Source organism: Coregonus lavaretus (assembly GCF_964263955.1).
Source record: "Coregonus lavaretus genome assembly, chromosome: 1".
Classification (NCBI taxonomy): Eukaryota; Metazoa; Chordata; class Actinopteri; order Salmoniformes; family Salmonidae; genus Coregonus; species Coregonus lavaretus.
In genome coordinates, this window is record NC_139988.1 from 109,671 (window position 1) to 130,000 (window position 20,330).

At 43.9% G+C, this 20,330-nt stretch overlaps 1 pseudogene across 1 annotated transcript in view; it reads left to right on the top strand.

Moving 5' to 3' along the window:
• The window catches only part of LOC311118553 (protein eyes shut homolog), a 154,492-nt pseudogene that overhangs the window by 106,628 nt on the left and 27,534 nt on the right, over nucleotides 1–20,330 (top strand). Inside the window, exons 17-18 of the transcript in view lie at nucleotides 7,167–7,288; nucleotides 9,523–9,782. The product of the transcript in view is annotated as a protein eyes shut homolog (transcript). The remainder of the gene's footprint in view (nucleotides 1–7,166; nucleotides 7,289–9,522; nucleotides 9,783–20,330) is intronic.

Sequence of the window (20,330 nt, forward strand, 5' to 3'; positions counted from 1 at the left end):
CAACTCACGTAGTGTACTGACTTAATACAAAGAGAACACAACTCACGTAGTTCACTGACTTAATACAAAGAGAACACAACTCACGTAGTGTACTGACTTAATACAAAGAGAACACAACTCACGTAGTCCACTGACTTAATACAAAGAGAACACAACTCACGTAGTGTACTGACTTAATACAAAGAGAACACAACTCACGTAGTGTACTGACTTAATACAAAGAGAACACAACTCACGTAGTGTACTGACTTAATACAAAGAGAACACAACTCACGTAGTCCACTGACTTAATACAAAGAGAACACAACTCACGTAGTCCACTGACTTAATACAAAGAGAACACAACTCACGTAGTGTACTGACTTAATACAAAGAGAACACAACTCACGTAGTGTACTGACTTAATACAAAGAGAACACAACTCACGTAGTTTACTGACGTAATACAAAGAGAACACAACTCACATAGTGTACTGACTTAATACAAAGAGAACACAACTCACGTAGTTCACTGACTTAATACAAAGAGAACACAACTCACGTAGTCCACTGACTTAATACAAAGAGAACACAACTCACGTAGTGTACTGACTTAATACAAAGAGAACACAACTCACGTAGTGTACTGACTTAATACAAAGAGAACACAACTCACGTAGTCCACTGACTTAATACAAAGAGAACACAACTCACGTAGTGTACTGACTTAATACAAAGAGAACACAACTCACGTAGTTCACTGACTTAATACAAAGAGAACACAACTCACGTAGTCCACTGACTTGAACGTAGAGTACGGGGAGAAAAATAGAAGAACTCAACTCAAGTCATGCAGTGAAAGTCCTCATAGATTTGGCTGAGGTTTGTTTTCAAAATGCAAATTGTGATCGTGGGCTTTCTCTTTGTCGGTTTGCTCTGCTAAACAGTTTTGAAACAAAGATACATTATATAAAGATAAATGATAGTAGTAAAAAGCTTTGGAGCACCTTAAATTACATTTTGGGCAAAATGGCGAACTGGGCTCCATCATTCATTGAATCAGATTGCTCATTCATCACAAAACCTACTGATATTTCCAGAGGTCTCTTCACAGTCCCCAAGTCCAGAACAGACTATGGGAGGCGCACAGTACTACATAGAGCCATGACTACATGGAACTCTATTCCACATCAACTAGCTCATGCAAGCAGTAAAATCAGATTTAAAAAAACAGATAAAAATACACTTATGGAACAGTGTAAAGAGACACACACACAGGCACAGACACGCACACACACACATGATGACATAAGCACTATACACACACGTAGACATGGATTTTGTGTTGTATATATGTGGTAGTGGCTTGAGGGCACACACTTAAAGTGTTGTGAAAAGTGGACTCCACAAGGTGTCAAGCGTTCCAAAGGGATGCAGGCCCATGTTGACTCCAATGCTTCCCACAGTTGGCTGGATGTCCTTTGGGTGGTGGACCAATCTTGATACACACAGGGAAAACTGTTGAGCGTGAAAAACCCAGCAGCGTTGCAGTTCTTGACACACTCATACCGGTGCGCCTGACACCTACTACCATACCCCGTTCAAAGGCACTTAAATATTTTGTCACCCTCTGAATGGCACACATACACAATCCATGTCTCTATTGTCTCGAGGCTTACAAATCCTTCTTTAACCTGTCTCCTCCCCTTCATCTACACTGATTGAAGTGGATTTAACAGGTGACATCAATAAGGGATCATAGCTTTCACCTGGATTCACCTGGTCAGTCTATGTCATGGAAAGAGAAGGTGTTCCTAATGTTTTGTCCACTCAGTGTATACAGAAGTAACAAATGCTAACAAAGTCGTACCTTGAAAAGCCTTGAACATTTTAAAAGAGGTGGGTGGTAGTTGGAGGATACAGTAGTGGAAATTCCAAGTCAACCATGACTATTCCACAGATTAAAGCTACAATCTGCGATCTGGGAAGTTACAAATGCATATGTCTTACACTGAACAAAAATATAAACGTAACATGCAACAATTTCAAAGATTTTACTGAGTTACAGTTCATATATAAGGATATCAGTAAATTGCAATAAATTCATTAGGCCCTAATCTATGGATTTCACATGACTGGGAATACAGATTTGCATCTGTTGGTCACAGATACTTAAAGAAATTGGTGCGTGGATCAGAAAACCAGTCAGTATCTGGTGTGACCATAATTTGCCTCATGCAGTGTGACACATCTCCTTCACATAGAGTTGATCAGGCTGGTGATTGTGGCCTGTGGAATGTTGTCCCACTCCTTTTCAATGGCTGTGCAAAGTTTTGGGATATTGGTGGGAACTGGAACAATCTGTTGTACACGTCGATCCAGAGCATCGAAACATGCTCAATGGGTGAGATATCTGGTGAGTATGCAAGCCATGGAAGCCTCCAGAAATGTGTGCAGATCTTTGCAACATGGGGCTATGCATTATCATGCTGAAACATGAGGTGATGGTGGCGTATGAATGGCACGACAATGGGCCTCAGGATCTCGTCACAGTATCTCTGTGCATTCAAATTGAAATCGATCAAATGCAATTGTGTTAGTTGATCGAAGTTTATGCATGCCCATACCATAACCCCACCGCCACCGTGGGGGACTTTGTTCACAACATTGACATCAGCAGACCGCTTGCCATCTGCCCGGTACAGTTGAAACCGGGATTCATCCGTGAAGAGCACACTTCTCCAGCGTGCCAGTGGCCATCGAAGGTGAGCATTTGCCCACTGAGGTCGGTTACGACGCCGAACTACAGTCAGGTCAAGACCCTGGTGAGGACGACGAGCACACAGATGAGCTTCCCTGAGACTTTTTCGGACAGTTTGTGCAAACCCACAGTTTCATCAGCTGTCCGGGTGGCTGGTCTCAGACGATTTGTAGGTCCTGGGCTGGCGTGGTTACACAGGGTTTGCAGTTATGAGGCCGGTTGGATGTACTGCCAAATTCTCTAAAACGACATTGGAGGCAGCTTATGGTAGAGAAATGAACATTCAATTATCTGGCAACAGCGCTGGTGGACATTCCTGCAGTCAGTATGCCAATTGCACACTCCCTCAAAACTTGAGACCTCTGTGGCATTGTGTTGTGTGACAAAACGGCACATTTTAGTGGCCTTTTATTGTCCCCAGCAAAAGGTGCACCTGTGCAATGATCATGCTGTTTAATCAGCTTCTTGATATGCCACACCTGTCAGGTGGATTCATTATCTTGGCAAAGTAGAAATGCTCACTAACAGGGATGTAAACAAATTTGTGCACAACATTTTAAGAGAAATAAGCCTTTTGTCCATATGATAAATGTCTGGGATCTTTTATTTCAACTCATGAAACAAGGGACCAACACTTTATGTTGCGTTTATATTTTTGTTCTGTATGCATTTCCCCAGCCCCGTCCCTCAGCTTTTTACCAAAACAAGTGGTGGTACTAATTTTTTTCTAATGCCAGATTGTAGCTTTAAACATATTTTCCCAGGAGAGGTATTTCTGGCTGAGTGGGGTGTTGTAGTATAATATTCTTAAGTATTCATATGAATATAATTAAACGCTGCATATAGTAACAACTGTATCACAATATTATTACTCAACGTGTGGGAGATTAAACTTGGGTACCATATTGGGCAACAAAACCTAATTGACGTTAAGCTCATTCAGTGAGACATTTGTTGGCAGCGGTGGGATAATGTTACAGTTGAAGTCGGAAGTTTACATACACTAAGTTGACTGTGCCTTTTAACAGCTTGGAAAATTCCAGAAAATGATGTCATGGCTTTAGAAGCTTCTGATAGGCTAATTGACATCATTTGAGTCAATTGGAGGATGTATTTCAAGGCCTACCTTCAAACTCAGTGCCTCTTTGCTTGACATCATGGGAAAATCAAAAGAAATCAGCCAAGACCTCAGGGAAAAAATGTGTAGACCTCCACAAGTCTGGTTCATCCTTGGGAGCAATTTCCAAACACCTGAAGGTACCATGTTCATCTGTACAAACAATAGTACGCAAGTATAAACACCATGGGACCACGCAGTTTTCATACCGCTCAGGAAGGAGACGTGTTCTGTCTCCTAGAGATTAACGTACTTTGGTGCGAAAAGTGCAAATCAATCCCAGAACAACAGCAAAGGACCTTGTGAAGATGCTGGAGGAAACAGGTACAAAAGTATCTATATCCACAGTAAAACGAGTCCTATATCGACATAACCTGAAAGGCCGCTCAGCAAGGAAGAAGCCACTGCTCCAAAACCGCCATAAAAAACCCAGACTACGGTTTGCAACTGCACATGGGGACAAAGATTGTACTTTTTGGAGAAATGTCCTCTGGTCTGATGAAACAACAATAGGAGTTTTTTGGGGGGGGGGTGGAAGTATTACATTTTACAGTTGTTGGAATCTGTCTCTTGGGTCAACGTTATGTTTGGAGGAAAAAGGGGGTAACTTGCCAGCCGAAGAACACCATCCCAACCGTGAAGCAACATCTCAAGACATCAGTCAGGAAGTTAAAGCTTGATCGCAAATGGGTCTTCCAAATGGACAATGACACCAAGCATACTTCCAAAGTTGTGGCAAAATGGCTTAAGGACAACAAAGTCAAGGTATTGGAGTGGCCATCACAAAGCCCTGACCTCAATCCTATAGAAAATGTGTGGGCAGAACTGAAAAAGCATGTGCGAGCAAGGAGGCCTACAAACCTGACTCAGTTACACCAGCTCTGTCAGGAGGAATGGGCCAAAATTCACCCAACTTATTGTGGGAAGCTTGTGGAAGGCTACCCAAAACATTTGACCAAAGTTAAACAATGTAAAGGCAATGCTACCAAATACTAATTGACTGTATGTAAACTTCTGACCCACTGGGAATGTGATGAAAGAAATAAAAGCTCAAATAAATAATTCTCTCTACTATTATTCTGACATTTCACATTCTTAAAATAAAGTGGTGATCCTAACTGACCTAAGACAGGGAATTATTACAAGGATTAAATGTCAGGAATTGTGAAAAACTGAGTTTAAATGTATTTGGCTAAGGTGTATGTAAACTTCCAACTTCAACTGTATGTGTAGCTGTGGCAGGTTTTTAGGTATAAAACACTACAACTATGTTCTCTTTACATAGTTGGTCTATTGAACCAGGAAGTGGAATGGTCAAGGGCAATACTCATTGTATTACTGTATTGGGTATTACAATCTGTGCCTGGATGTCCTGAGCACTGCTGGCTTTCTGTTCTACCTGATAATAATTGTACACACCTGGTGTCCCAGGTCTAAATCAAATTAAATCAAATGTATTTATAAAGCCCTTTTTACATCAGCAGATGACAGAAAGTGCTTATACAGAAACCCAGCCTGAAACCCCAAACAGCAAACAATGCAGATGTAGAAGCACGGTGGCTAAAAACTCCCTAGAAAGGCAAAATCTAGGAAGAAACCTAGAGAGGAACCAGGCACTGAGGGGTGGCCAGTCCTCTCCTGGCTGTACTGGGTAGAGAGGAACCAGGCTCTGAGGGGTGGCCAGTCCTCTTCTGGCTGTGCCGGGTGGAGATTATAACAGTACATGGCCATTAAGGCCAGATTTTTCTTACATTTTACATTTACATTTTAGTCATTTAGCAGACGCTCTTATCCAGAGCGACTTACAGTTAGTGAGTGCATACATAATTTTTTTATTTTTCATACTGGCCCACCTTCTTCAAGATGTTCAAACGTTCATAGATGACCAGCAGGGTCAAATAATAATCACAGTGGTTGTAGAGGGTGCAACAGGTCAGCACCTCAGGAGTAAATGTCAGTTGGCTTTTCATAGCCGAGCATTCAGAGGTCAAGACAGCAGGTGTGTGTGTGTGTGTGAGAGAGTGAGAGAGAGGGTCGAAAACAGCAGGTCCGGGACAAGGTAGCACGTCCGGTGAACAGGTCAAGGTTCCATAGCCGGAGGCAGAACAGTTGAAACTGGATCAGCAGCACGACCAGGTGGACTGGGGACAGCCAGGAGTCTTCAGGACAGGTAATCCTGAGGCATGGTCCTAGGGCTCAGGTCCTCCGAGAGGTAGAGATAGATGGGGGAGGGAGAGAGTGATGGGAGAATTAGAGGGAGAATTCTTCAATTCACACAGGACACCAGATAAGACAGTAGAATTACACCAGATAGGACAGACTGACCCTAGCCCCCCGGCACATAGACTGTTGCACATAATTTGCCAAAGCACAGCCCCCACACCACTAGAGGGATATCAACAGACCACCAACTTACTACCCTGAGACAAGGCTGAGTATAGCCCAGGAAGATCTCCTCCACCGCATGAGCCTGAGAGGGTCGCAAAACCGGACAGGAAGATCACGTCAGTGACTCAACCCACTTAAGTCGAGTATAGCAAAAAAGGCCTGGCACGACGTGACGCACCCCTCCTAGGGACGGCATGGGAGAGCACTAGTAAGCCAGTGACTCAGCCCCCAATAGGGTCAGAGGCAGAGAATCAAAGTGGAGAGAGGGGAGCCGGCCAGGCAGAGACAGCAAGGGCGGTGCGTCGCTCCAGTGCCTTGCCGTTCACCTTCGCACCCCTGGGCCAGACTCCACTCAATCATAGGACCTATTGAAGAGAGTCTTCAGTAAAGACTTAAAGGTCGAGACCGAGTCTGCATCTCTCACATGGATAAGGAGAAAGCCCTGCCTCCAGCTGTTTGCTTCGAAATTCTAGGGACAATAAGGAGGCCTGCATCTTGTGACCGTAGCGTACGTGTAGGTATGTACGGCAGGACCTAATCGGAGAGATAGGTACGAGAAAGTCCATGTAATGCTTTGTAAGTTAGCAGTAAAACCTTGAAATCAGCCCTAGCCTCAACAGGAGGCTAGCACTGGAGTAATATGATCACATTTTTATCAGTCCCTGATAAGAGGGGAAGAATGAAAATCAGCAGTGGAACTGGACTGGAGGTCCAGATTGGAGTATCCCTGCTCTATTATTTAGTGACATCATCACTGTATCATTTCATTTCCTGTATTCCAGACTTACAATGTATCATTTAACTTCCTGTATTCCAGACTTACGATGTATCATTTCACTTTGTGTATTCCAGACTTACGATGTATCATTTCACTTCCTGTATTCCAGACTTACGATGTATAATTTCACTTCCTGTATTCCAGACATACGAGTGCCTCTGTGTCCCCGGATGGGAGGGCAAGTTCTGCCAACAGGAAATAGACGAGTGTTCGTCACAGCCGTGCAAAAACAACGCCACCTGTACCGACCTCCTCAACAGCTACAGGTAGGTACCACAGTAGGGTTGTGTCTGATTCTCACCCTAGGGCAAAGCTACCAGTTGGTACCACAGTAGGGTTGTGTCTGATTCTCACCCTAGGGCAAAGCTACCAGTAGGTACCACAGAAAGGTTGTGTCTGATTCTCACCATTGGGCAAAGCTACCAGAAGATACCACAGTAGGGTTGTGTCTGATTCAGACCATAGGGCAAAGCCAAGCTGTACTGGGCTGGCCTGGTTACAGATCCACCAACTGAAAAGAACAATTTGAAAAGAACATATCAGAGCCAGTACAGTGTGGGTCCACCCTATAGTGTTAATCAGACAGTACAGTGTGGGTCCACCCTATAGTGTTAATCAGACAGTACAGTGTGGGTCCACCCTATAGTGTTAATCAGACAGTACAGTGTGGGTCCACCCTATAGTGTTAATCAGACAGTACAGTGTGGGTCCACCCTATAGTGTTAATCAGACAGTACAGTGTGGGTCCACCCTATAGTGTTAATCAGACAGTACAGTGTGGGTCCACCCTACAGTGTTAATCAGACAGTACAGTGTGGGTCCACCCTATAGTGTTAATCAGACAGTACAGTGTGGGTCCACCCTATAGTGTTAATCAGACAGTACAGTGTGGGTCCACCCTATAGTGTTAATCAGACAGTACAGTGTGGGTCCACCCTATAGTGTTAATCAGACAGTACAGTGTGGGTCCACCCTATAGTGTTAATCAGACAGTACAGTGTGGGTCCACCCTATAGTGTTAATCAGACAGTACAGTGTGGGTCCACCCTATAGTGTTAATCAGACAGTACAGTGTGGGTCCACCCTATAGTGTTAATCAGACAGTACAGTGTGGGTCCACCCTATAGTGTTAATCAGCCAGTGCAGTGTGGGTCCACCCTATAGTGTTAATCAGACAGTACAGTGTGGGTCCACCCTATAGTGTTAATCAGACAGTACAGTGTGGGTCCACCCTATAGTGTTAATCAGACAGTACAGTGTGGGTCCACCCTATAGTGTTAATCAGACAGTACAGTGTGGGTCCACCCTATAGTGTTAATCAGACAGTACAGTGTGGGTCCACCCTATAGTGTTAATCAGACAGTACAGTGTGGGTCCACCCTATAGTGTTAATCAGACAGTACAGTGTGGGTCCACCCTATAGTGTTAATCAGACAGTACAGTGTGGGTCCACCCTATAGTGTTAATCAGACAGTACAGTGTGGGTCCACCCTACAGTGTTAATCAGACAGTACATAGTCAGTGTCCTTGCATCAGTCTACGCAGTCACATAATAAATGCAAGGAGGCCTTGCTCAGATAGCCTGGGGTGGTCTAGCTGTTATGGCCTCTGCCTCCAGCACTGGCAAACCCATGTTGGCGTGGGTTCGAATCCAGCCCACTGCCCTTGTAACACGAACCCTCTCCTATCTTTCCTCTCACTCTCTCTATCCAAGAAAATATGAAAAATACCAGAGAGAGAGAAGGAGGAAAATGCTCAGATAGTGATCATATTTAGTGATTATATTTCCACCTAGCTACCAGCAGCAGCGATAATGAACTGCAGATGGCAGGTCAAACTAATGAATCAATCAATGGCTCGCAGCATGAAGGGTTTCTGGGGATCTGTGAGTCATCGGGAGGGAAAACGGCTGTATTTGCTCTACCTAATGTGTCTTCACACTTGGGGAGAGAGAGAGGTAAAGAGGAGGGGGAGGATGGAGAGACAGAGAGAGAGGAGGGGGAGAGAGAGAGGGAGATAGAGGATGGAGAGACGGAGATAGAGGAGGGGGAGAGAGAGAGGGAGATAGAGGATGGAGAGACGGAGATAGAGGATGGAGAGATAGAGGAGGGGGAGGAGAGATAGAGGAGGGGGAGGAGAGAGAGAGGAGGGAGGGAAAACTGGTATATCTGCTCTACCTTGAGGGAGGAGGGGAGGAGAGAGCGAGAGAGAGAACTTAAGTTCACACAGGACACCACATAAGAGAGAGGATAGAGGGAAATAACATGTTAGTTAAATCATTAACACATATCATTTATTTTGTAGAAACGATCCCCAACCTTTGTATTATATGTGAATATCAATATCAACCAGAGCTCTCCTTTCCTACCTGTTCCCTCTTAATGATATGTTGCTAGTTACATCATAAACACATAGGCCTAGAATTTATTTTTAAAGAAGATATTTCCAACCTTTGTGTAGAGAACATCAATACCAACCCTAACTCCTTCTGTCTCCCCAGGTGTCTGTGCCCACTGGGCTGGGCAGGTGTGGACTGCTCTGTGGATGTGGATGAGTGTGACTCTGGGCCCTGTCTGAACGGAGCTCAGTGTCAGGAGTCACCCCTACCTGGGGAGTTCAGCTGCACCTGCCCCCCCTTCTTCAGTGGGCCCTTATGCAATGTACCCTTTGACCCATGTGACCCCGCCCACAACCCCTGCCTGCACAATGCCACCTGCCTGACTCATTCTGATGGAACAGCAGCCTGCAGATGCCAACCCGGTGAGCTACTATTAGTTCCTGTGGTGTAGTCCAGTGATCTACTATTATAGCCTGTGGTGTAGTCCAGTGAGCTACTATTAGCTCCTGTGGTGTAGAGCAGTGATCTACTATTATAGCCTGTGGTGTAGTCCAGTGAACTACTATTAGTTCCTGTGGTGTAGTCCAGTGAGCTATTAGTTCCTGTGGTGTAGTCCAGTGATCTACTATTATAGCCTGTGGTGTAGTCCAGTGAGCTACTATTAGTTCCTGTGGTGTAGTCCAGTGAGCTATTATTAGTTCCTGTGGTGTAGTCCAGTGAACTACTATTAGTTTCTGTGGTGTAGACCAGTGAACTACTATTAGTTATGGTGGTGTAGTCCGGTGAGCGACTATTAGTTCCTGTGGTGTAGACCAGTGAACTACTATTAGTTCCTGTGGTGTAGACCAGTGAACTACTACTAGTTCCTGTGATGTAGACCAGTGATCTACTATTATAGCCTGTGGTGTAGTCCAGTGAGCCACTATTATAGCCTGTGGTGTAGTCCAGTGAGCTACTATTAGTTCATGTGGTGTAGTCCAGTGAGCTACTATTAGTTCCTGTGGTGTAGTCCAGTGAGCTACTATTAGTTAATGTGGTGTAGTCCAGTGAGCTACTATTAGTTCCTGTGGTGTAGACCAGTGAACTACTATTAGGTTCTGTGGTGTAGACCAGTGGTCTATTATTATAGCCTGTGGTGTAGTCCAGTGAGCTACTATTAGTTCATGTGGTGTAGTCCAGTGAGCTACTATTATAGCCTGTGGTGTAGACCAGTGAACTACTATTAGTTCCTGTGGTGTAGACCAGTGAACTACTATTAGTTCCTGTGGTGTAGACCAGTGGTCTATTATTATAGCCTGTGGTGTAGTCCAGTGAGATACTATTAGTTCCTGTGGTGTAGTCCAGTGAGCTACTACTAGTTAATGTGGTGTAGTCCAGTGAGCTACTATTATAGCCTGTGGTGTAGACCAGTGAACTACTATTAGTTCCTGTGGTGTAGACCAGTGAACTACTATTAGTTCCTGTGGTGTAGACCAGTGATCTACTATTATAGCCTGTGGTGTAGTCCAGTGAGCTACTATTATAGCATGTGGTGTAGTCCAGTGAGTTACTATTAGTTCATGTGGTGTAGTCCAGTGAGCTACTATTAGTTCCTGTGGATTAGTCCAGTGAGCTACTATTAGTTCCTGTGGTGTAGTCCAGTAAGCTACTATTAGTTCATGTGGTGTAGTCCAGTGAGCTACTATTATAGCCTGTGGTGTAGACCAGTGAACTACTATTAGTTCCTGTGGTGTAGACCAGTGAACTACTATTAGTTCCTGTGGTGTAGACCAGTGGTCTATTATTATAGCCTGTGGTGTAGTCCAGTGAGATACTATTAGTTCCTGTGGTGTAGTCCAGTGAGCTACTACTAGTTCATATGGTGTAGTCCAGTGAGCTACTATTATAGCCTGTGGTGTAGACCAGTGAACTACTATTAGTTCCTGTGGTGTAGACCAGTGAACTACTATTAGTTCCTGTGGTGTAGACCAGTGATCTACTATTATAGCCTGTGGTGTAGTCCAGTGAGCTACTATTATAGCATGTGGTGTAGTCCAGTGAGCTACTATTAGTTCCTGTGGTGTAGTCCAGTGAGCTATTATTAGTTCCTGTGGTGTAGTCCAGTGAACTACTATTAGTTTCTGTGGTGTAGACCAGTGAACTACTATTAGTTATGGTGGTGTAGTCCGGTGAGCGACTATTAGTTCCTGTGGTGTTGACCAGTGAACTACTATTAGTTCCTGTGGTGTAGACCAGTGAACTACTACTAGTTCCTGTGATGTAGACCAGTGATCTACTATTATAGCCTGTGGTGTAGTCCAGTGAGCCACTATTATAGCCTGTGGTGTAGTCCAGTGAGCTACTATTAGTTCATGTGGTGTAGTCCAGTGAGCTACTATTAGTTCCTGTGGTGTAGTCCAGTGAGCTACTATTAGTTAATGTGGTGTAGTCCAGTGAGCTACTATTAGTTCCTGTGGTGTAGACCAGTGAACTACTATTAGGTTCTGTGGTGTAGACCAGTGGTCTATTATTATAGCCTGTGGTGTAGTCCAGTGAGCTACTATTAGTTCATGTGGTGTAGTCCAGTGAGCTACTATTATAGCCTGTGGTGTAGACCAGTGAACTACTATTAGTTCCTGTGGTGTAGACCAGTGAACTACTATTAGTTCCTGTGGTGTAGACCAGTGGTCTATTATTATAGCCTGTGGTGTAGTCCAGTGAGATACTATTAGTTCCTGTGGTGTAGTCCAGTGAGCTACTACTAGTTAATGTGGTGTAGTCCAGTGAGCTACTATTATAGCCTGTGGTGTAGACCAGTGAACTACTATTAGTTCCTGTGGTGTAGACCAGTGAACTACTATTAGTTCCTGTGGTGTAGACCAGTGATCTACTATTATAGCCTGTGGTGTAGTCCAGTGAGCTACTATTATAGCATGTGGTGTAGTCCAGTGAGTTACTATTAGTTCATGTGGTGTAGTCCAGTGAGCTACTATTAGTTCCTGTGGATTAGTCCAGTGAGCTACTATTAGTTCCTGTGGTGTAGTCCAGTAAGCTACTATTAGTTCATGTGGTGTAGTCCAGTGAGCTACTATTATAGCCTTTGGTGTAGACCAGTGAACTACTATTAGTTCCTGTGGTGTAGACCAGTGAACTACTATTAGTTCCTGTTGTGTAGACCAGTGGTCTATTGTTATAGCCTGTGGTGTAGTCCAGTGAGATACTATTAGTTCCTGTGGTGTAGTCCAGTGAGCTACTACTAGTTCATATGGTGTAGTCCAGTGAGCTACTATTATAGCCTGTGGTGTAGACCAGTGAACTACTATTAGTTCCTGTGGTGTAGACCAGTGAACTACTATTAGTTCCTGTGGTGTAGACCAGTGATCTACTATTATAGCCTGTGGTGTAGTCCAGTGAGCTACTATTATAGCATGTGGTGTAGTCCAGTGAGCTACTATTAGTTCCTGTGGATTAGTCCAGTGAGCTACTATTAGTTCCTGTGGTGTAGTCCAGTGATCTACTATTATAGCCTGTGGTGTAGTCCAGTGAGCTACTATTAGTTCCTGTGGTGTAGACCAGTGAGCTACTATTAGTTATTGTGGTGTAGACCAGTGAACTACTATTAGTTCCTGTGTTGTAGTCCAGTGAGCTACTATTAGTTCCTGTGGTGTAGACCAGTGAGCTACTATTAGTTCATGTGGTGTAGTCCAGTGAGCTACTATTAGTTCCTGTGGTGTAGTCCAGTGGTCTACTATTATAGCCTGTGGTATAGTCCAGTGAGCTACTATTAGTTCCTGTGGTGTAGACCAGTGAACTACTATTAGGTCCTGTGGTGTAGACCAGTGGTCTACTATTATAGCCTGTGGTGTAGTCCAGTGAGCTACTATTAGTTCCTGTGGTGTAGACCAGTGAACTACTATTAGGTCCTGTGGTGTAGACCAGTGGTCTACTATTATAGCCTGTGGTGTAGTCCAGTGAGCTACTATTAGTTCCTGTGGTGTAGACCAGTGAACTACTATTAGGTCCTGTGGTGTAGACCAGTGGTCTACTATTATAGCCTGTGGTGTAGTCCAGTGAGCTACTATTAGTTCCTGTGGTGTAGTCCAGTGAGCTACTATTAGTTCCTGTGGTGTCGTCCAGTGAGCTACTATTAGTTCCTGTAGTGTAGACCAGTGAACTACTATTAGTTCATGTGGTGTAGACCAGTGAGCTACTATTAGTTATTGTGGTGTAGACCAGTGATCTACTATTATAGCCTGTGGTGTAGTCCAGTGAGCTAATATTATAGCCTGTGGTGTAGTCCAGTGAGCTACTATTAGTTCCTGTGGTGTAGTCCAGTGAGCTACTATTATAGCCTGTGGTGTAGACCAGTGAACTACTATTAGTTCCTGTGGTGTAGACCAGTGAACTACTATTAGTTCCTGTGGTGTAGACCAGTGGTCTATTATTATAGCCTGTGGTGTAGTCCAGTGAGATACTATTAGTTCCTGTGGTGTAGTCCAGTGAGCTACTACTAGTTAATGTGGTGTAGTCCAGTGAGCTACTATTATAGCCTGTGGTGTAGACCAGTGAACTACTATTAGTTCCTGTGGTGTAGACCAGTGAACTACTATTAGTTCCTGTGGTGTAGACCAGTGATCTACTATTATAGCCTGTGGTGTAGTCCAGTGAGCTACTATTATAGCATGTGGTGTAGTCCAGTGAGTTACTATTAGTTCATGTGGTGTAGTCCAGTGAGCTACTATTAGTTCCTGTGGATTAGTCCAGTGAGCTACTATTAGTTCCTGTGGTGTAGTCCAGTAAGCTACTATTAGTTCATGTGGTGTAGTCCAGTGAGCTACTATTATAGCCTGTGGTGTAGACCAGTGAACTACTATTAGTTCCTGTGGTGTAGACCAGTGAACTACTATTAGTTCCTGTGGTGTAGACCAGTGGTCTATTATTATAGCCTGTGGTGTAGTCCAGTGAGATACTATTAGTTCCTGTGGTGTAGTCCAGTGAGCTACTACTAGTTCATATGGTGTAGTCCAGTGAGCTACTATTATAGCCTGTGGTGTAGACCAGTGAACTACTATTAGTTCCTGTGGTGTAGACCAGTGAACTACTATTAGTTCCTGTGGTGTAGACCAGTGATCTACTATTATAGCCTGTGGTGTAGTCCAGTGAGCTACTATTATAGCATGTGGTGTAGTCCAGTGAGCTACTATTAGTTCCTGTGGATTAGTCCAGTGAGCTACTATTAGTTCCTGTGGTGTAGTCCAGTGAGCTACTATTAGTTCCTGTAGTGTAGACCAGTGAACTACTATTAGTTCCTGTGGTGTAGTCCAGTGATATACTATTATAGCCTGTGGTGTAGTCCAGTGAGCTACTATTAGTTCCTGTGGTGTAGACCAGTGAGCTACTATTAGTTATTGTGGTGTAGACCAGTGAACTACTATTAGTTCCTGTGTTGTAGTCCAGTGAGCTACTATTAGTTCCTGTGGTGTAGACCAGTGAGCTACTATTAGTTCATGTGGTGTAGTCCAGTGAGCTACTATTAGTTCCTGTGGTGTAGTCCAGTGGTCTACTATTATAGCCTGTGGTGTAGTCCAGTGAGCTACTATTAGTTCCTGTGGTGTAGACCAGTGAACTACTATTAGGTCCTGTGGTGTAGACCAGTGGTCTACTATTATAGCCTGTGGTGTAGTCCAGTGAGCTACTATTAGTTCCTGTGGTGTAGACCAGTGAACTAATATTAGGTCCTGTGGTGTAGACCAGTGGTCTACTATTATAGCCTGTGGTGTAGTCCAGTGAGCTACTATTAGTTCCTGTGGTGTAGACCAGTGAACTACTATTAGGTCCTGTGGTGTAGACCAGTGGTCTACTATTATAGCCTGTGGTGTAGTCCAGTGAGCTACTATTAGTTCCTGTGGTGTAGTCCAGTGAGCTACTATTAGTTCCTGTGGTGTCGTCCAGTGAGCTACTATTAGTTCCTGTAGTGTAGACCAGTGAACTACTATTAGTTCATGTGGTGTAGACCAGTGAGCTACTATTAGTTATTGTGGTGTAGACCAGTGATCTACTATTATAGCCTGTGGTGTAGTCCAGTGAGCTAATATTATAGCCTGTGGTGTAGTCCAGTGAGCTACTATTAGTTCCTGTGGAGTAGTCCAGTGAGCTACTATTAGTTCCTGTGGTGTAGTCCAGTGAGCTACTATTAGTTCCTGTAGTGTAGACCAGTGAACTACTATTAGTTCCTGTGGTGTAGACCAGTGGTCTACTATTATAGCCTGTGGTGTAGTCCAGTGAGCTACTATTAGTTCCTGTGGTGTAGACCAGTGAGCTACTATTCGTTATTGTGGTGTAGACCAGTGAACTACTATTAGTTCCTGTGTTGTAGTCCAGTGAGCTACTATTAGTTCCTGTGGTGTAGACCAGTGAACTACTATTAGTTCCTGTGGTGTAGACCAGTGAACTACTATTAGTTCCTGTGGTGTAGACCAGTGATCTACTATTATAGCCTGTGGTGTAGTCCAGTGAGCTACTATTAGTTAATGTGGTGTAGTCCAGTGAGCTACTATTAGTTCATGTGGTGTAGTCCAGTGAGCTACTATTAGTTCCTGTGGTGTAGTCCAGTGAGCTACTATTAGTTCCTGTGGTGTAGACCAGTGAACTACTATTAGTTCCTGTGGTGTAGACCAGTGAACTACTATTATAGCCTGTGGTGTAGTCCAGTGAGCTACTATTATAGCCTTTGGTGTAGTCCAGTGAGCTACTATTATAGCCTGTGGTGTAGTCCAGTGAGCTACTATTAGTTCCTGTGGAGTAGTCCAGTGAGCTACTATTAGTTCCTGTGTTGTAGTCCAGTGATCTACTATTAGTTCCTGTGGTGTAGACCAGTGAGCTACTATTAGTTCCTGTGGTGTAGACCAGTGAGCTATTAGTTCCTGTGGTGTAGTCCAGTGAACTACTATTAGTTCCTGTGGTGTAGTCCAGTAAGCTACTATTAGTTCCTGTGGTGTAGACCAGTGAACTACTATTAGTTCCTGTGGTGTAGACCAGTGAACTACTATTAGTTCCTGTGGTGTAGACCAGTGATCTACTATTATAGCCTGTGGTGTAGTCCAGTGAGCTACTATTATAGCATGTGGTGTAGTCCAGTGAGTTACTATTAGTTCATGTGGTGTATTCCAGTGAGCTACTATTAGTTCCTGTGGATTAGTCCAGTGAGCTACTATTAGTTCATGTGGTGTAGTCCAGTAAGCTACTATTAGTTCATGTGGTGTAGTCCAGTGAGCTACTATTATAGCCTGTGGTGTAGACCAGTGAACTACTATTAGTTCCTGTGGTGTAGACCAGTGAACTACTATTAGTTCCTGTGGTGTAGACCAGTGGTCTATTATTATAGCCTGTGGTGTAGTCCAGTGAGATACTATTAGTTCCTGTGGTGTAGTCCAGTGAGCTACTACTAGTTCATATGGTGTAGTCCAGTGAGCTACTATTATAGCCTGTGGTGTAGACCAGTGAACTACTATTAGTTCCTGTGGTGTAGACCAGTGAACTACTATTAGTTCCTGTGGTGTAGACCAGTGATCTACTATTATAGCCTGTGGTGTAGTCCAGTGAGCTACTATTATAGCATGTGGTGTAGTCCAGTGAGCTACTATTAGTTCCTGTGGATTAGTCCAGTGAGCTACTATTAGTTCCTGTGGTGTAGTCCAGTGAGCTACTATTAGTTCCTGTAGTGTAGACCAGTGAACTACTATTAGTTCCTGTGGTGTAGTCCAGTGATCTACTATTATAGCCTGTGGTGTAGTCCAGTGAGCTACTATTAGTTCCTGTGGTGTAGACCAGTGAACTACTATTAGTTCCTGTGGTGTAGACCAGTGAACTACTATTATAGCCTGTGGTGTAGTCCAGTGAGCTACTATTATAGCCTTTGGTGTAGTCCAGTGAGCTACTATTATAGCCTGTGGTGTAGTCCAGTGAGCTACTATTAGTTCCTGTGGAGTAGTCCAGTGAGCTACTATTAGTTCCTGTGTTGTAGTCCAGTGATCTACTATTAGTTCCTGTGGTGTAGACCAGTGAGCTACTATTAGTTCCTGTGGTGTAGACCAGTGAGCTATTAGTTCCTGTGGTGTAGTCCAGTGAACTACTATTAGTTCCTGTGGTGTAGTCCAGTAAGCTACTATTAGTTCCTGTGGTGTAGTCCAGTGAGCTACTATTAGTTCCTGTGCTGTAGACCCGTGAGCTACTATTAGTTCCTGTGGTGTAGTCCAGTGAACTACTATTATAGCCTGTGGTGTAGACCAGTGATCTACTATTAGTTCCTGTGGTGTAGACCAGTGAGCTACTATTATAGCCTGTGGTGTAGTCCAGTGAACTACTATTATAGCCTGTGGTGTAGTCCAGTGATCTACTATTAGTTCCTGTGGTGTAGTCCAGTGAGCTACTATTAGTTCCTGTGGTGTCAGTGATCTACTATTAGTTCCTGTGGTGTAGTCCAGTGATCTACTATTAGTTCCTGTGGTGTAGACCAGTGAGCTACTATTATAGCCTGTAGTGTAGTCCAGTGAGCTATTAGTTCCTGTGGTGTAGTCCAGTGATCTACTATTAGTTCCTGTGGTGTAGTCCAGTGAACTACTATAATAGCCTGTGGTGTAGTCCAGTGATCTACTATTAGTTCCTGTGGTGTAGTCCAGTGAGCTACTATTAGTTCCTGTGGTGTCAGTGATCTACTATTAGTTCCTGTGGTGTAGTCCAGTGATCTACTATTAGTTCCTGTGGTGTAGACCAGTGAGCTACTATTATAGCCTGTGGTGTAGTCCAGTGAGCTATTAGTTCCTGTGGTGTAGTCCAGTGATCTACTATTAGTTCCTGTGGTGTAATCCAGTGAGCTACTATTATAGCTTGTGGTGTAGACCAGTGAACTACTATTATAGCATGTGGTGTAGTCCAGTGAGCTACTATTAGTTCCTGTGGATTAGTCCAGTGAGCTACTATTAGTTCCTGTGGTGTAGTCCAGTGAGCTACTATTAGTTCCTGTAGTGTAGACCAGTGAACTACTATTAGTTCCTGTGGTGTAGTCCAGTGATCTACTATTATAGCCTGTGGTGTAGTCCAGTGAGCTACTATTAGTTCCTGTGGTGTAGACCAGTGAACTACTATTAGTTCCTGTGGTGTAGACCAGTGAACTACTATTATAGCCTGTGGTGTAGTCCAGTGAGCTACTATTATAGCCTTTGGTGTAGTCCAGTGAGCTACTATTATAGCCTGTGGTGTAGTCCAGTGAGCTACTATTAGTTCCTGTGGAGTAGTCCAGTGAGCTACTATTAGTTCCTGTGTTGTAGTCCAGTGATCTACTATTAGTTCCTGTGGTGTAGACCAGTGAGCTACTATTAGTTCCTGTGGTGTAGACCAGTGAGCTATTAGTTCCTGTGGTGTAGTCCAGTGAACTACTATTAGTTCCTGTGGTGTAGTCCAGTAAGCTACTATTAGTTCCTGTGGTGTAGTCCAGTGAGCTACTATTAGTTCCTGTGCTGTAGACCCGTGAGCTACTATTAGTTCCTGTGGTGTAGTCCAGTGAACTACTATTATAGCCTGTGGTGTAGACCAGTGATCTACTATTAGTTCCTGTGGTGTAGACCAGTGAGCTACTATTATAGCCTGTGGTGTAGTCCAGTGAACTACTATTATAGCCTGTGGTGTAGTCCAGTGATCTACTATTAGTTCCTGTGGTGTAGTCCAGTGAGCTACTATTAGTTCCTGTGGTGTCAGTGATCTACTATTAGTTCCTGTGGTGTAGTCCAGTGATCTACTATTAGTTCCTGTGGTGTAGACCAGTGAGCTACTATTATAGCCTGTAGTGTAGTCCAGTGAGCTATTAGTTCCTGTGGTGTAGTCCAGTGATCTACTATTAGTTCCTGTGGTGTAGTCCAGTGAACTACTATAATAGCCTGTGGTGTAGTCCAGTGATCTACTATTAGTTCCTGTGGTGTAGTCCAGTGAGCTACTATTAGTTCCTGTGGTGTCAGTGATCTACTATTAGTTCCTGTGGTGTAGTCCAGTGATCTACTATTAGTTCCTGTGGTGTAGACCAGTGAGCTACTATTATAGCCTGTGGTGTAGTCCAGTGAGCTATTAGTTCCTGTGGTGTAGTCCAGTGATCTACTATTAGTTCCTGTGGTGTAGTCCAGTGAGCTACTATTATAGCTTGTGGTGTAGACCAGTGAACTACTATTAGTTCCTGTGGTGTAGACCAATGAACTACTACTAGTTCCTGTGGTGTAGTCCAGTGAGCTACTATTATAGCCTGTGGTGTAGTCCAGTGAACTACTATTAGTTCATGTGGTGTAGACCAGTGAACTACTATTAGTTCCTGTGGTGTAGACCAGTGATCTACTATTATAGCCTGTGGTGTAGTCCAGTGAGCTACTATTATAGCCTGTGGTGTAGTCCTGTGAGCTACTATTAGTTCCTGTGGAGTAGTCCAGTGAGCTACTATTAGTTCCTGTGTTGTAGTCCAGTGATCTACTATTAGTTCCTGTGGTGTAGACCAGTGAGCTACTATTAGTTCCTGTGGTGTAGACCAGTGAGCTATTAGTTCCTGTGGTGTAGTCCAGTGAACTACTATTAGTTCCTGTGGTGTAGTCCAGTAAGCTACTATTAGTTCCTGTGGTGTAGTCCAGTGAACTACTATTAGTTCCTGTGGAGTAGTCCAGTGAGCTACTATTAGTTCCTGTGTTGTAGTCCAGTGATCTACTATTAGTTCCTGTGGTGTAGACCAGTGAGCTACTATTAGTTCCTGTGGTGTAGACCAGTGAGCTATTAGTTCCTGTGGTGTAGTCCAGTGAACTACTATTAGTTCCTGTGGTGTAGTCCAGTAAGCTACTATTAGTTCCTGTGGTGTAGTCCAGTGAACTACTATTAGTTCCTGTGGTGTAGTCCAGTAAGCTACTATTAGTTCATGTGGTGTAGTCCAGTGAGCTACTATTAGTTCCTGTGGTGTAGTCCAG